Source organism: Notamacropus eugenii, chromosome 3 (assembly GCF_028372415.1).
Source record: "Notamacropus eugenii isolate mMacEug1 chromosome 3, mMacEug1.pri_v2, whole genome shotgun sequence".
NCBI classification, from domain to species: domain Eukaryota; kingdom Metazoa; phylum Chordata; class Mammalia; order Diprotodontia; family Macropodidae; genus Notamacropus; species Notamacropus eugenii.
The window spans coordinates 75,481,764-75,495,608 of record NC_092874.1 but is presented as its reverse complement, the minus strand read 5'-3'; the positions used below and the strand labels follow the sequence as shown (position 1 = coordinate 75,495,608).

Genomic DNA, 13,845 nt, shown 5'->3' with positions numbered 1-13,845 from the left:
TACAAGGAATCTGAAAAAAAATTCTTATTAAAAATCCAGTAGAGTGGATAGATGTCAGGAGTCCAGAGATATGAGTTCAGATCCTTACTAGTTGTGTTACCCTAGGCAAGTCATTTATCCTGTCTGCCTCTGCTACATCAACTGCAAAATGGAGAAAACAATATTGTGAAGGTCAAGTGAGATACTAACTATAAAGTGCTTGGCACAGGGGCAACATTTGACAGAAGTTTAATAAAGTGTTTTCTTTCTTCCTCTTCAAAAATATCTGGCATTTCCTTACTCATGCAAAAGCACTATGAAAAAAAATTTCATCAATTTATTTGTTTTCAGTTTTCTACAATCACTTCCATAAATCTTAAATTTTCTTCCCTTTCCTGCCCCCTTCCTTCCCTAGATGGCATGCAATCTTATGTGGGTTCCACACATACATTCTTATTAAACACACTTTCGCATTAGTCATGTTGCATAGAGCCCAATAGACTCTTGAGTCAAAGGGCCATCCACATCCTGAGAAAGAACTACAGAATCAGAATGCAAAATGAAGCAGACTCGTTTCTCTTGTGTTATGTTTTGTTTTGGTTTAGTTTTTCTCATGGTTTCTCCCATTCATTTTAATTCTTCTATGAAAAAAAGTTAAGCAACAGGTTGGACCATGACAGGTAGTAAGTCACTTTAGTCACCCTGAAATTGTACAACAGGACCAGGCTTATAGAAACTGAATGAAGTGACCCCTCTCTCTCGACATGAAATTTTACTCTTTACATTAATTCTAACCAGCTCCTACTCATAATAATATTAACAGCTAATGATTACCTAGTGGATTTTTTTTAAATCTCTCTCCTCTCTTTCATGACCCTGCTCTCTCCTGGTTTTCCTATATTTCTGAATACTCTTTCTTGGTCTCTTTTGCTGTTTCTTCACCTAACTGTGAATTGTGCCCAAGGCTCCTCCCTGGGCCCTCTTTTCACTCTATTCTATCTCAACCAGTCATTTTATTAGTTCTGTGGGTTCATTGGTCATTTCAATGCATATATCCTTAGTGTCTCCTCTGAGTCACAGTCCTGCTTCATTAACTGCCTCCAGGCCATCCTGAACTGGATTCCCATGAGCATTCCATGTTTCAAACAGAATTCATTTTATTTCTGCAATAATTTAGGGGATTCCCATCAATTAGGGAATGGCTGAACAAGTTGTGGTATATGAATGTAATGGAATACTACTGTGCTATAAGAAATGATGAATAGAAAGACTTCAGAGAAGCCTGGAAAAGCTTATATGAACTGATGCTGAGTGAAAGGAGCAGACCCAGGAGAACTTTGTACACAGCAACAACCACAGTGTGCAAGGAATTTTTCTGGCAGACTTAGCCTTTCACAGCAATGCAAGACCTAAAAAATCCCCAGTGGACTCTTGAGGCAAAATGCTATCCACATCTAGAAAAAGAACTATGGAAGTGGATCGCAACCATTTTCTCTTGTGTTTTGTTTTGTTTTCCTGGTTTCTCCCATTCATTTTAAGTCTTCTATGCAACAAGACTAAGGTGAAAATGTATTTAATAAGAATGTATGTGTAGAACCTATATAAGACTGCATGCTGTCTTGGGGAGGGAAGGGGGAGGGAGGTGGAAAATCTAAGATATATAGAAGTGATTATAGAAAACTGAAAATTAGCTAATTAATTTTAAAAAGTTATAATTTTCCCCTCTTCTGGACTTCCCTATTTAGTACTGAAGATACCACCATCCTTTCAGTCACCCAGACTTAGAACCTCAGGGTCATCCTTACTCCTTACTCTCACTGATCCCCCATCTAATCTGTTGCCAAATCTGATTTCTACCTTCACATCATCTTTTGTATGCAACACTATCTCTGCAAGTACACACCCACCACCCTGAATTAGACCCTTATCACCTCCCCGCCATTTGGTGTTGTTACCGTTTAGTCATTTTCAGTCATGTCTGACTCTTCATGGCCCCATTTGGGATTTTCTTGGCAAAGATAGTAGAGTGGTTTGCTATTTCCTTCTCCTCTCCCCTAGACTACTGCAATAACAATCCAATTTGTCTCTCTCTCTCCCCAGCTACTAATGGCATACAGTAGGGGCCTAATAAATACTTGCTAGTTAAGGTTTACAAAGTGTTTTGCGTAGGCAAGTGTCTATAGAGCTGCATACGTGGCATTTTCCTTCCTTTCCTTTTCATAGGTCACAGCAGCCACGTTAGTTTTTGGTATGAGTCAGCATAAGCAAAGAAACAGGTAAACAGGCCTTTCCTTTATGCAGCCACTCAATTTATTCCTTTGTTCTAAGAATTCTTTCCTTGAAGGTATCTTGGCCAATGCATACATACATGCATACATGGAGATCTCAGACAAAGAGGAGATCACGTACAGCATTATGTCACAGTAGATATAGAATTATCAGCCCTAAATTCAAGCCTTCTTCCATTTTAGCTGTGTGATCCTGAGCATACCACTTCACCTCTGTAGGTCTCAGTTTCTTCATCTAAAGAAAGGAAAGTTGGACCAGGTCTCCAATGAGCTTCTAGGTCTAAACCTTCAAAGAAGTACAAGAGTCTGGTAGCAATGTTACAATTCAAATGTCCTTTCCTGATGCTCCTCCTTGTACCACACTCTCTAATTGGTAAGCCACTGACAATCTTTCCAGGAATACTTCCTTCCCACTGAGGTATCTGAACATCTAGCACCAAGAGTTCAACAATGCAACACTGTAACCACTGTCCTGTGGTAGGGAGGGGTCTCTGTTTACCTCTCCGCCACTGGATTGTCCAGTCAATAAACAATCGCTATCTCCTACACACAAGGTCTCTACTATAGCCCAGCCACTCACTCATAATGGTGTGGAGGTGCCCATGAGATCCCAAGACTTAGTCAAAGGTGCATCAATTCTGGCAGGTCCTATGCCCAGCTAAAAAGGTCATCATGCATGAATCAGCCCAGCTTCTCCCTGAAAGGGCTGCCCATCATGTAATGGCAATTAGATAATGTTCCAGCAATGAGAATCAACAAGGAACAAGATCCGGGTTCAGATTCCAATAGTGAGATTTGCGGCTTATGTGATATTGAGGAAGTCATTAACGCTCTCTAGACCTCCATTTTCTTCTCTGTAAGATGAAGGAAGGAGATTCGATGACCTCTAAGGTCCATTCTGTCTCCTAATCAATGCTCCTTCAACTTACAAAGACCAGCACTAAACAGTGGATGGGCTGTGACTTACTGCACAGAAGAAGGTATATCCAGACCAGTAGAGGCATGGAGCCCTCAAAGAATGAATTATGGTGCAGCTAGGTGTGCAGTAGATAGAACACAGGCCCTGGAATCAGGAAGTCTTGAGTTCAAATCTGATTTAAGACACTTACTAGCTGTGTGACTCTGGGTAAGTCACTTAATCCTGACTACCTCAAAAAAAAGAGTCAATTATATACAAAGAAAGCTCTATGGTAGGAGCTGTGAGGGTCAGAAATCAATTGGATATGCCTGACCCGACTCCTAGCTTCATCCTCAACAAGCAAAAAATAGTAGCAGTGATTTAGTGAAATTCCAAAAACCTCAGAAAATACCAATAATTTTAAATCAACTTAGCTTAAATTATACCCTGAAGGCCACTCTTTGCTTCCCTTTCAGAGCAGATCAATCAATAATAAACATTTATTGAGCTCCAGGCAGTGCCAGGCCATGGTGGGTAGCTAGATATTGACAATACAAACACAACCAAAAATCATCCCCAGTTCACAAGGACCTTATAGTCAAACCCGAAAAGGCAACCTATACATATAGAAATATATACAAAGTAGATTTTTAAAAATCTCCAGGAACAGGGAAAGGCATTAGCAGCTTTAGGAATCAGAAGAGGCTTCATATATAAAAGTAGTAAAGACATGAGCTGACTTTTGGAGGAAACTGAAGACTCAGACAGTTTCAGGAGAAAAGGGATGAGGAACAAACAGTCCAAAGGCATGAAGGCAGGAGATTCTGTGAGACGTATGAGGAAGGTCAACGAGGCTAGAGCGTAGCAAACAGGAGAGGAACTAATGGGCAGGAAAGTTAGAAAGGCTGTAAAGGGCTTAAAGTGTCAAACAGAGGGGTTTGTATTTTATACTAGAGATGAGTGGAGGCCATTGTAGTTTATTAAGTAATGTACCCTATATATCAATATTATTATTTTTAAATCAAAAAGGTCATTTTTCTGGGCAGGGCTCTTCTACTACTGTTTTGTCTGTCACCTAAGTGTTTATACATAAATATAGAAAGATATAGAGATAAAGAAAGAAAAAGAAAGTACATGTATGTGTGTGTGTATACACAAATATGGATAATGAATAATGTGTGTATGTGTGTGGATAGATAGACAGACAGATGTTTGTGTGTGTATAACATTTGCCCAAGAAATTGAATGACAGGGTCAGATTTACACTTTAGGATAATCAGTCTGTGTCAATTCTACCAACCATAAAAATATCAGCGGTACAGAGGGGTGACCACTTTAGCACTAGACTGAAGAGCCAAGTCCTAGGTTCAAATCACCCCTGGCATTTACTAGCTGTGTGCCATTCCCAGTCACTTGACTTTTTTGGATTCAGTTCCCTCATCTATAAAGTGAGGACAGTTGTAGCACTCCCCAGTTTTGCAGCAAGTATAATAATGAATGTAAAGTATGTGTAATATATATATATGTATGTATGTAATGTATATAAAGTGCTCTGCAAATCTGAAAGCACTATATAATAATAATTACAATAACTAACATCTATACCATACTTTAAGATTTGCAAAACACATTTATTATCTTCTCTGATCTATATAAAATCTACCATCTTCATCAATATTATTTTCAGATCATAAAGGTCGCTTTTCTGGTCACTTCTACTGCTGCACTGCTGTTTAATTCCTGTCTGTCAGCTAAGTTTTTGTACCTATAAATCTTATTTCCCCAACTAATTGAAGGCTCCCTCAGGACAAAGGCTGTTAAACTTCTCTGTGTCCCTTACTACATCGAAGTGCAATGTTATACACTTGGAAAATATCTGTCCAGTGAATGAATGATGAATATGATTTCCCCCAGATGGCCCATAACTTGAGACTTTCATTTCCCTTCTAGCTCAGCAGAAATGCTCTGTAATGATATTCCCAGGAAAGAAAAGAAAAATAAAGATCCATGGAATTGTCCCAGGTTCACACATTTTATTATAATCCCACCACAGCATCTGGTTTTTATTTACACTTTTTCAAGAAACAGAAATATATATGGTTTCCAAAGGCCTTTAGTAGTAGAAATATATTTAAGGGTAGGATGAAGCAAAAATTCAATACAAGTAAGGAAAAGAGGCCTCCTCTGACTCAGTCTCAGATTTAAAATCAACATCTCTATTGGACTGCCAAAGGAGAAGCACTGTCATCTCAGACAGTCAGCTAAATCCAGCAACGGATCGCCCCAGCCTAACCTACAACAGAGTATTGTGCTTCCAACAGGCAATGAGGATCAGAGATAGCGCAGCTCTCTGGGAGCCCAGCACCAGGACACAAAAAGCCCTATTATTTTCCCTGAGCGACAAACACTGAACCAGTTCTAAACTGGCAGCCCTGGCAGCCGAGATCCTCTATTAATCCACACAGTGGGCACAGTGGGGCAGAACCACAAGCAGGGAGAATGTGTTTGGCAGCAGCTCTCAGGCTGACCTGCCAAATGAGACTCGGCTTTGCTCTCTGGACGATCCTTCAAGGTCTACAAGGATAGGTCCAGCTACCCAAGCTCTAGCCTCTCCCCACCAAGAATGCCAACAGGAAGCCAAATGACATCAGGAAGAAGGCTGCTGGGGGTTTTTGGATAGACCTTTCCCAATGCCATGTTTGGGAACCCTTCACTGACCCCCACCCCAAACAAAGAAGACAGAACAAACAACTTTAAAAAAGAATGCCACTCACTGAAATTTACAATAATATACAACCCTTCTGAAATGGTTCACTACAGAGACTGCTGCCCAAAGGAGTGCACCAAGATTCCAAAGAGCATTACCTTCACTTTGCGTATGTTCTCAACAAGTATTTAGTTTGTGTCCTCTATGGGTAGAAAGGGCACTGTGCTAGTTACTGCAGAATCAAACATAAGATATCAGACTCCGTCATCAAGAGGCTTCCAATCTAATCTAATTCAGCGATAGGTTAAGTGCAAACAAATTAAAAAAGTTAAATATATAGCACAGGATGGACGGAGTGGCACAGTCCAATCCAATCCAACAAACTGGCATTAGGTAAGTGACTCCTGTGCTAGGTACTAGGGATACTCAGGCTAAAAAGAAGACAACCCTGGTTTTCAAGGAGCTTATGTTATTAAGAGAGATAATGATAGTTGCCAGTTAGCATTTATATATAAAGTTTCCAATGTGTTCAACATCTCTATGTCATTTAATCCTCACAACAACCCTATGATTTAGATACTGTTATTATCCCCATTTGGAGGAGCTAGCTTGCACAGTAGAGTACATGGCCAGAAGACTTATCTTCTTGAATTCAAATCTGGCCTCAGACACCTACTAGCTGTGTGACTGTGCGCAAGCCACTTAACCCTGTTTGCCTCAGTCTCTCATCTGTAAAATGAGTTGGAGAAAAAAATCGCAAACCACTTCAAGCACCTTTGCCAAGAATACCACAATGGGGTCATGAAGAGGCAAATGTGATTGAACAACATCAACAAAATTATCCCCACTTTATAGATGAAGGAAATTGGTCTGAGAGAGGTTAAGTAACTTGTCCAAGGACACACAGTCACTAATTCAGACAGGATTCAAATTCATACATTCCTGGATCAAGATCAACATTCTATCTACTAGGACACCTACTTGTCCCATTCTGCCCTATGGGTATTTTCAGATAACAGCAATGAGGTCATAAAAGAGGGAATAACTTCCCCAGTTCATAAACTGGGTTAATTAGAAACTGCTTTGAGTTAATAAATATCTTCTTTCAAAACCAAATAGCCTAGAAGAAGTTATTCACACCTCATTGTGAATCAGTTTATCAAGCTAACATGAAGCCAAATAAGGCAGAGAGAAAAAGGAATTTTGATGGGGGGAGGAAGCAGGGACTACTTACTGATAATTAGGAGCCCCTAATTTATTGAATTACCATTTACATACATTTTAGCACTGTGAGATGTTTTTTAGCAAAATAACACTTGTATTCCCCAGTTTCTTAGTCTTCCAATTTCAATGAACAAAGTATTTTAGAATGGCAATGATAATCATAATATTAAGTGCAACAAAACAAATGGCTGGAACAGTTATAATCACCTTTTTGTAGAAGTCTGAAACAATCTGAACAGTGAAAAGTCTATATGCCAAAAAGAAAATTTAAAAATATCCATTAAGAGGAGGGAAGAAAAATGAAGGCTTCCTAGAGGCTAAGAACAGTCACACATTTCTGATTAACATCATCATTATACCTGCCTTGGTTTATTTCACGTCAAGGAAAACAAAAGGATCCCTATGAATTGAGGTAGAATTAACCTGTAAAAAATGTTTCCTGAGATTTCACCGCATAAACATCAGAGTAGCAAAGATGGCAAAAATCTCAAAATGACATATTTCAGAGGGGCTCTGGGAAAACAAGCTCATTGATACCATATTGATCAACTTATGAATGGGTTCAACCATTAATGGAGAGCAATTTGGTGTATACTTCACAAAACGTAATGAAACGGTGCATGAACCTAGCACTATACTACTGGTAGGTCTATATCCAAAGGAGATCAAAGAAAAAGGAAAAGGTCTTTTATGTACAAAAATATTTATAGCAGCTCTTTTTGTGGTGACAAGAAAACAGGAAACCAAGGATGCTCAACAACCGATTGACAAATGAGATGGAGTATTATTGTTTTGTATGAAATGAGGAAATAAATTATTTCAAAAAGACATGGAAAATTTATGTGAATACAGAGCAAAGTGAGCAAAACCAAAAAAAATTTATATTATAAAAAATGCCAATATTATAAAAATGAACAATTTTAGAGATGTTTTTCATTCTTTTATTTAAGTTCCAAATTCTCTCCCTCCCCTTACTTTCTCTTATGCCCAACTAGAAGGCAAGAAAAACAAAACCTATTGTAACTATGCATAGTCAGGCAAAACAAAGTACCACATTTAAAGGTGAATAATTTTGAGGGCCTTATTGTCATGATACCAAATTAGAAAGGTATCTGTCCATGAAATTTGGCCATTACTATTATGTATTACTTATGATGATGATGATGATGACGATGATGACGATGATGACGGTGTATTCTCTGCTTTATCCATTAGGAAGGTTCCTAAAAAATTTAACTGAATTAACCAAGCACAGAGCTACATACCAGCAACTATAGTAGACACTAACGGTATAAGGAGGAAATAGAGTAAAACAACGACTCTCACCTCAGGAGTTCATAATACAAAAATAGGAATTTGCCCACAAAATACTATAATATCAGAATGTTCTGAGTGTAAAGGACAAAGCATTATGAGAGATTTTGGGCAGTGATCACTTTCAATTCAATAAATATTTCAGCATCTCCAGGACCCGTAACAGTGTTAGGCTCTAGGAGAAGAATGCAAAATGTAGATAAGACACAAGTCTCTGTCCGCATAATAGGACAATCCAATCCAATAACATATCAATAAAAAGTTAAAATGTTAAATAACGTGATAATTGGCACAATAAATGCATGATATTAAAAAAAATAAAGTGTCACACTAAGCCTCAGGGCGAAAGATTATGACTGGAAGGGAAGATAACAAAAGGTTTTATGGACGAAGTGACAAGTGAGTTAGGTTTTACAATATGGACAATAAATCGGCAGTGAGGGATTTCATGGATTTCCAGATGAAAATGACCTCTGAGATCATCCAATTCTGGTCCAGCATATATTGGCATAAGTCACATATAGAACTAAGTAAACAGCAGAATGAGGGTTGGAAATGATGTTCTTGAACTTCACCTTTCACTGCACCAGACTGTCCTTTATGACAAGGGTAAGGACATTGAAGAATAGGAGACAACAGCATAAGGCAAAAAGGCAGAAAAGCAGAGAGCTCAGCTGGGGAGGGGGCAGAAAGGGGGGAGCACAAGGAGGAGGGTATGATGAAACAAGGCTGGAATTGTGAACTGGCACCAGGCTGTAGGAGGCTCTAAGTGCCAAGGGAAGAAGGTGGAATTCTACTCAATAAGAGGCAAGAAGTCACTGAAAGGTTGGGCAGAGCAAATCTACACATGTGACAGGTTCATCCTAGCAGTGAAGGACAGAGTGGAGCAAGAAGGAGCTCACTGTTCCATCCTGTCCAGGTTCTTTGGATCTCAATCCCACATGGTCTGTTTCTGCTATGTCTCCAAGCTTGTCACTCATCAATCAGATGCACCTGCCACCTCTGCCTTCACCAACGGTGAGGGTAGTTCCTGAAAAGAATCAGAGATGCTGTCCTGAAGTTCTTCTTCCCTCCTGACACTGTTTAAGAAAAGCTGAAGTAATTGGATTCTGGGAATAATGCAACTTTTCAGTTGCATGTGACATATAAAATCTCCCTATTGAGATGGTAATGGTTCATGAATAAGACGTGATTTTAAAATTCTGAAAGATGGTACACTTTTCTTTTTAATCATCCTTCTAAAGCAAAGTTTTCCATAAAGGCCCATGATTTCGGTCCATCTCCTGCTTAGGAATTGAGCAAGTCATGGTTAGGAGAAAGCCCAGACTTTTCAGTACATGCTTCCACTCATTTCTGCGTCATATGAGGGCAAGGAACTCGGGGCACAGAGGACTTCAACATCCTTACCTGTAATATAAAAATAGAGCAGAATTCCTTCACAGCAGTGATGTCAAGTAAAAAGGACAACATCTTATTACAAGCTTTATGTGCCTTAAGAAGGATGCACTGGAATCCACTCTGGCCCCTAACAAAGTCTTTCTCCAATTTCTATTGTACACATTGTTGATACAGGAACTGCCTTTGTACATATGTTCATCAGTCACACAAAAACAAAACAAAATATTCCTCACACCTGTTTGCTATACAGTTATTTAATCTTGAACCAAGGCCTCAGAAAAAATACCTTGAACTGGATACAACTGGTAGGCCTCTACCTCCAATGAGGGCTTACCTTTCCCCTTCCTCCACTCCACTACTCCAGGCAGAAGAAGGCACAAGTACGTAAGTGCTGGATAAAAGATAAAAGAGGAGATAGACCAGGGGCAAGTAAGCCCTGGAAATTATTTAGATATAGAAAAAAAATTTCTGATACACTCCCACCAATCTTTCTATGCCTCTCCTCTTTCCCTATCTCCTAGCATCCCCTCTCCTTCTGTCTCCTTTCACCTAAATCTACAGACCAAGGAGATAAAGCTGTACCCCTTGAAAGGGAAAGATGAAAGAAGGCTCCTCCCTGATTCCCAGTACCTTTCCCTAAAAGAAGGCAGAATTGATCCCTCCAGGATTTCTTTCTTTCCTACCGCCTACAGGGTGGAGCTTGAGGCCCAGGCTGAGAGAAAACCACCAAATTACTATTAAGTCTAAGACTGAGACTACTTGAGTATAACTTCCATATTCAGTAAGCAGGCACCCCCATCAGTAGACAGGGGTGAGCGTAGTGGGTCTCCTTGCCAAACAAGTGGACAGGCCAAGCAGCCCGGATCTCCACTGGTTACAGACCCAAAGAGGTCCTTCAGGAATGCCTTTGCCTAGCCTACCTTCTTCTTGGTTCCCAAACAAACCTGAAGTCTGGCTGTATAAAAACAATGGTTCCTATATAGTCACTTGTTCAAATTGTTTACCACGTTTGTTTAATTGCTACCACAGCACAACCATATTTATTCATGCCATTAAATGTGTCGGATTAACTTTGTGGTCAGTTTCATTTGCTAGTAACTAAACTCTGTTTATGAAGCACAGGCTGCTCAGAATATCATGAGAACTGGGGGACTATCTCTCAGTGTCATAGCTCAGGGCCACAAACACAATAGAGAAGCTTCAGAAATGACATTTGTAGCTTAATTAACTGTAGTTTAAATTGTTTATTAGTTTTTCCTCCCCAACTAGAACCTCCTCCAAGGCAGGGACCATGTTGATTATTTTTTATTCTTTGCAGGACCTAAATGAAGTAAGTGGTAAGTGCAGATTAGGTGATTAATAGTAATAATCACTAAACAGGTGATTGGTTTACACAAGAGGCTTGATTTAAGTGTGTAGAAAAAGGAAACATACAAGATTACGAATATGTTTATCTACGCTTTTCACTCTAGAAATCCATCCAGAGTTAAAGTAGCACAGGTCTCTAAAAACTAAGCTCTTTTTCTTTTGCAGACATTTTAGCAAAGACCTCATAATGCTCTACCATTCAAGGAAATCACCTACCTCATGCATGGAATGGACAAGAAAGTGAAGGCTTGACAAGGATAGAATCTGATGTAACTCCTAAAGATCTTGTATTCAGCCCTCTGGGAAAGATGTCAATTCTCCCTTTGAATGACCATGTTCAAGCTGCTCCCAATTCTTACCAGCATAATCCAAATACACCCAGGTTTTAATTCCAGACCAAATGTCAACTACACTAACCATGGCTATTGACTAGGATGGAGCAGGCAGAAAAAAATTAGAGGTGACAGGCTGTAGCTATTACATAATTATTAATGATAACCCATTTTGACAAACATTCAATGCTCTACCACTTTTCAAATTACCCCCAAAAGGGAGGTGGAAGGGGGTCACATTAGTAAAAATGTCATGATCAAATTTTACAATTGCTGAATGTCCAGTGTGAACTTTAACACCAACTTTCACCATCTCTCAGGAAGTAACAATGATTGATCAAGCAAGTTTCTATTAAGCATTTACTATGTGGCAAGCACTGGAATTCAAAAAACAAAAGCAAAGCAACCCAAGTCCTCAAGGCTCCATATCTCCTCAAGGGAAATAATATGAACACGTAGAAATATAAATAAACATGGAAAGTAGATACAACTTCACCTTGGAATAGAAGGCACTAATAGCTAAGGGAAGAAGGATGAGGAAAGGCCTAAACGATAAATAAGGTGTGATTCTAAGAAAAAGTCATTTTTAAGAAATAAAATGACACACATATTTAAATGAATTTTGCCTTTCAAAGTTGCCACCTTGAGAAACTACATTTATTCCAACAAAAGTGTCATTGTTCAAAACTCTTCCTTTGAAAATGTCTCCAATTCTGATTGGGTCAATTGTAGTGGGGATATGAGTTGGACTAGCTGGTCACTGAGGTTGCTTTCAAAGGTCAATTTTGTGATTCTGTGATAAGCTACATGAAAAAAAAGAATCAGGCTAATTATTTCAAAGGGTCATATCTTAGGCTATTGACTATTACCTTTATTTCCAGACCTAGATTCAGATAAATTTTTGAAGAAATCAATACCCCACTACCTGAAATAAAAATTTTCTACCATAAAAGATAATCTAATGAATGTGTACCCTTACATGTGTGCATATACACATGCATCTACAGAGATATGTTCAGTTACATGTATGTACACATGTGTACACATACACGTCCACATGTGCATATGTACAAGCAACACAGACTAAGTCATTAAACATCTCAGTGTTGCAAGTACTCTGTAGGAGAAGGTTCTTAGTCTCTCTTTCTGTCATAGACCCCTCTGATAGTCTGGTAAAACCTAAGAACCCTTCTCAGAATAAGGCTTTCAAATGATTAAAACAAAAAACATAAGACTGCAGAAGAAAGCAAACATACTGAAACAGAATTAGCAAAACACTTTTTTGTTGAAGTTCACAGATCACAGGTTAAAAACTCTTGCTCTGTTGTGCGATGATCAACTCTGATAGACTTGCTCTTCTCGGTAATACAATGATCTAAGACAATTCCAAAAGACTCATGATGGAAAATGCTATCCACATCCAGAGAAAGAACTATGGAGTCTGAATGCAGATAGAAGCATACTATTTTCACCTTTTGTTGTTTTTTCTTATTCCTTTCTCTTGGTTTTTCCCCTTTGTTCTGATTCTTTTTTTACAACATGACTAATGTGGAAATATGTTTAATATGATTGTACAAGTATAACCTATATCAGATTGTATGCTGTCTTGGGGAAGGGGGTGGGGAGAAAGGGAGAAAAAAGTTTAGAACTCAAAATCTCATAAAAAAATTTTCTTTACATGTAATTGGGAAAAAAAATAAAATGCTATTTAAAAAAAGAACTCTTATTGTAAGACTCAAAGTTGCACAACAATTACCTGTCTTCGCTTGTAGAATTTCCTTCATCAATGAGATCACAGATGAAGACTATAGTGTGATCTGTCCCCTAATTAGGAAGCACTTAGTTAGGATGCATTTCCATAAATACGCAATGATCCATCATTTCTGGGAATAACAAAATGGGCTCTGTAGCTCACAGGTTATAGTACGAGGCTTATAAACCAAAGGTCCTGAGTTCATATCCAGATGGAGCATGCCACAGAAAAGTCCTGAAAGACAGGTGACAAAATGGAGAGAGCACTGGGTTTAAAGGCAGAAAGACCTGCTTTGGACATTTATTAGCTATGTGACGCTGGGCAAGACAATCTCTCTCGGCTTTAGTTTCCTCATCTGTAAAATAGGAATAATAATATTGCCTATTTCACAGATCTGTTGTGAGGGTCCAATGAGACAATATATGTAATATACGTAAATTGCTTTGAAAACTCTAAAGCTATATATAAAAGCTGAACCTCAATTTCCTCATCTGTAAAATGAGTGAAATGGTCCTGATTGTCTCCAAAGTCCCATCCAGTTCTCAGTCTATGTTCCTATGGATCTGGATCTTATAAAGTTGAAA

The 13,845-nt window shown here is 38.8% G+C and overlaps 1 protein-coding gene and 1 long non-coding RNA gene across 5 annotated transcripts in view; one reads left to right on the top strand and one right to left on the bottom strand.

Moving 5' to 3' along the window:
- Nucleotides 1-13,845, bottom strand: part of CCNY (cyclin Y) — a 306,697-nt gene that overhangs the window by 264,307 nt on the left and 28,545 nt on the right. The window lies entirely within an intron of this gene.
- Nucleotides 1-13,845, top strand: part of LOC140532896 (uncharacterized) — a 47,736-nt gene that overhangs the window by 11,984 nt on the left and 21,907 nt on the right. The window contains exon 3 of one of the 2 annotated variants that reach the window (XR_011976725.1): nt 11,342-13,128. The exons of the other annotated variant lie outside the window; for it this stretch is intronic. This is a non-coding gene — a long non-coding RNA (uncharacterized lncRNA). Of the gene's footprint in view, nt 1-11,341; nt 13,129-13,845 lie in introns of those variants that run through there. 2 annotated transcript variants of the gene reach the window in all.